Consider the following 4,085-nt stretch of genomic DNA (forward strand, 5'->3'; position numbering starts at 1 on the left):
ATATTTCCGAATTGGTTTAACTGCCACCCGCCTGAATCTATTTAAAATCTAATTTTTTTAAATTTCAACCGCCCGACCCGACCCGACCCGACCCGACCCGACCCGCGGATAAAATCTAATTTTTTTAAATGTCATCCGCCCGATCCGCGGATAATCCGCGGACTCCGCGGTTGTGCCCGCAAACCGCGCATCTCTAGTGTGTATGTATGTGTGTGTGTATGAATGTACGTGTGTGTGTGTGTGTGTAAGAAAGATGGATTCTATGCTCCTTAATATGCTAAGTAAGGCAAAGATCAGGAATGTTTGCTAGTAGTGGTGACTTCCTTTCATAGTCTACATGTCCATTTGGGACTAGAGGACATGGTAACCTCCTTTCATAGTCTACATGTCCATTAGGGACTAGAGAAAAGGGTGACCTCCTTTCATAGTCTACATGTCCATTAGGGACTAGAGGACATGGACTGTTCCCCTGCAGGCTGGTGGACAAGAAAACATCAGCAACTTGCACCATCATGTTCCTGGTCATGTTCCTGTGTCACTGCAACATGAGCTGCTTGAGGTTGTTATGCAAGATGGTGTCTTTAACATCTCGGAACACCAGGCGGATGTTCTCAGTGTTGATGGCGGTGGTGAAATGGTGGTAAAGTGGTTTCTGCTGTTGCTCCCTGCGCTTCTTTCGAAAACACTCCACCAAGAAGACTTGGACGTCCGCCAGGCTTGTAGGTTCGCCTGAGAATTCTGGAAAATAGTCTCTGATGGACACCTGCCTCACCTTGTTCTCCAGAAGGTCCGTCTTGTTTAGGAACAAGATAATGGAAACGTTGGTGAACACTCGATTGTTGACGATTGTCTCAAAGATGTTGAGAGACTCACTCAGGCGATTGGTATGTCGATCTTCCATTAACACCGACTGTCCAAGCTTTTCCAAATTGTCCAGGAAATATCTGACCGACTCCCCCAACTGGAATTCTCTGCGACGGTCATAAGCGGTCTGAATTCCCTGGTCAGTCCACAGGTCCCGGATGGATGGCAGGTAGTGCTGAAAAACCTTAGGCTGCACCAGACCATGGCCATGGGCCACCATAGACCGTGTGTCGAAGGCCATCAATATGTCTCCATGGCGCTGGTTGGACAAGTTGCCCCCTGGGATGTGGAGCTTTTCTCGAGCATCCACTAACACTCGAATACCTTTAATAACGTTGCTATAAATGGTGTCTCGGAAGTCTTCCTTGGCTCTCTGCTCGAAGTCGCGGCCGTGGATGATCCGCATCTGCTTGAGGAAAGTCGACTTGCCGCTCTCGCCCGCTCCCAGGAGCAGGATTTTAACTAGCCGCTTCACGTAGCTCTTGTCCCGCAGAAGACACTTGTCTATCTCCTTGGACCTCTGCAGCTGCTCGGCCTCCCCGCTGCTGAGCAGGCAGTGCGGGAAACACGCGGATAAGACGGCGCGGTACACCACCATCGTCAACATCTACAAGCCGCCTCCGACTAGGTTTGTCCCAACATCTCTGCCAGATGTCCCAGCCCCCGCCATGTATGCTGGTGATTTCAACAGCCAGCACACAGACTGGGGCTACAGCAGCTCCAACGCTGATGGTGAATTCCTGGCAGAATGTGCCTCGGTCGCCGATGCGGCACTCCTATACGACCCAAAGGAGCCACGCACTTTCTATTCTGCACGCTGGAACAGCACCACCAACCCGGACCTGGCCTTTGCAAAATGTCGCGACAACGAACCGCTACCAGTAAGACGCATTCTGGACAGATTCCCCCGATCACACCACCGACCATCGCTCATAACCATTCCATCTCTGGTCAAGCCTGTGGAAGGGAAGGATGTGAGGAGGTGGAACTTCCGGAAAGCAAACTGGGTAGGCTTCACACAGCAAGTGAACAAGGCAGTTGCTGGTCTCCCACACCCGCGCCCCACCAACTTGGACATCGCTTATGACTCATACTGCAAGATGATGCTGGCTGCCGCCAAGACGAACATCCCCCGCGGCATACGCAAAGCCTATGTACCCTGCTGGGATGACGAATGTGAAGATCTACTTCGCGCCCACACAGAATCACAAACTAGCGACGACAGGGATATAGCAGCGAACAACTTAATCTGCAGACTAAATGAGAAACGCAGGCAAAGATGGACGGAGACAGTGGAATCAATCGACTTCACACACTCTAGTCGTCGGGGGTGGCAGACCATGAACAAGCTGATGGGCAGGTCGACAACCCCAGCACAATGTCCCCCATCACTGCAAATTCCATCGCGTCACTGATGCTGAGCAACGGCCACGAAACCGATACCGATAATTTCCGATATTACATTTTAAAGCATTTATCGGCCGATAATATCGGCAGCCCGATCAGCAGATGTCCTGTTGTCATAATTCCGAATAGGTGGATATCTTCACGTCCTCGACTGAAGGGTCGCCAAGCACGTGGCACTCCTTCTCCCAAGAGTCCGTCGCGTATCCAGCAACAACCGCTCCGTCAAGACCAGCGGGTTCCCCCAAACCTCAGATCTTGTCAATTTCGTTGAGGCCAGTTAATTAGTTCCATTGTTTAGTTCGCATCACAATTGCATCGCAGAAGCTAGCTTTCCAAGACAGATAATTCATTGGTCGATTGTCGAACGTCTTAAGCGCTGATGGAATTATGTCACGGCGAGCTCGGTAGGTGGCAAAATCAGAAATGTCAGCAGATGTGCTTTAAGGCCCCTGTGATCGACCAGTTGTGTTGCTGTAATGTGGTAGATGGTCGTTAGCAATTAACTGAATGAGAGTTGTGGGCATGTTACCATGTTGGGCTGAAATTTGAAGGGGTATTGAGCCGTTAAATTGAGCCTGGCTGGTACTGCAAAACATCTGATGCTGGAGGAGCATGTGCAGTTTGCACAGGTCCATTGTCCATTTTTTGACTAATTGTGTCTTGATGTTGCTTACTGAAATGCATGTTGACGTAGACCAGGGGTGCACACACTTTTTCTGCAGGCGAGCTACTTTTCAATTGACCAAGATGAGGGGATCTACCTCATTCATAAATATAATTTATATTTATTTATGAAACAAACATTTTTGTTCACATGTTAAAGGTGTACGATAGTCAGGTTGGGCGTATACCGCCACGGGTAAGATGTACCCCCGTGCTACCTGCCGCATTCGGGCAGACGGGGCTCGTAAACCTGGTAAGACAGCCCATCTAGGAAAAGGAAATCTCCAATCTCAAAACCACCGCTGCCTTGCAGTCAACCCACTTGAGGGTAAGGCTAAGGGAGTAAACCCCGACAGAAAATCAGGAGCCGGAGTCCTGAAGGCGGTTTGACGTTGTAGCGTCGTCGCTGGTGCCAAGTTGTATCGACACTCGTCGCTCCCTTGGATCCACCAGCCATGCGGAGGGGGGGGGGGCTTGCTGCCTGGACAACAGCTTGCCCTCCATAGTTCCATGCCCACGCCATGTAAATCCACTGGAGAGGTCACTCCAGCAGATACCGGTTCTAAGCCCATCCGATTGGCAAAAGAAACAGGTGCCAGGGGCCATCTTGCAGTGAGACCCACCCCCCTTTTTGGATCTACCCCATCGTCTCCCGAGACGGAAGGATGCCGATGAAAGGTGTACACCATACATGCATGTTTAACACATATAGATTCCTCTCTTTCATGAAAACAAGAATATAAGTTGGTGTATTACCTGATTCTGATGACTTGCATTGATTGGAATCAGACCATAGTGCTGATAACGTCCGCATTTTCAAATGGAGGGGAAAAAAAATCCTCCTTTCTGTCCAATACCACATTAAAGTGGTTGGTTTTTGGCATCTTATTTGTCCAGCTTCCATATTCCTTTTTATACACTTTACAAGAAATACATTGACGGCAAACTCCGTAGCTTGCTAGCTTGTGCATGCTAGTTTTCTGAGACTCTTGTTTTGTTAGCGCAGGCATGATGAAGCAAGGCTTTTATTGTGGAGACAGGAACTGTGCAGTCGGTCTTTAGAGTTTTGATAGCAGGTACGGCGCGAGAGTCTGTTGAAATGAAAAGTGTTTCTTGCCTTCCTGTTGATCGTTTTTTCTTAATCATGAGCT

The 4,085-nt window shown here is 49.3% G+C and overlaps 1 pseudogene; it reads right to left on the bottom strand.

Annotated features, from left to right (window-relative positions):
* Positions 1-202: 202 nt before the first annotated feature.
* On the bottom strand, positions 203-1,462 carry LOC140679060 (guanine nucleotide-binding protein subunit alpha-13 pseudogene; annotated as a pseudogene).
* Positions 1,463-4,085: the final 2,623 nt, after the last annotated feature.

Source organism: Nerophis lumbriciformis, linkage group LG10, assembly GCF_033978685.3.
Source record: "Nerophis lumbriciformis linkage group LG10, RoL_Nlum_v2.1, whole genome shotgun sequence".
NCBI classification, from domain to species: domain Eukaryota; kingdom Metazoa; phylum Chordata; class Actinopteri; order Syngnathiformes; family Syngnathidae; genus Nerophis; species Nerophis lumbriciformis.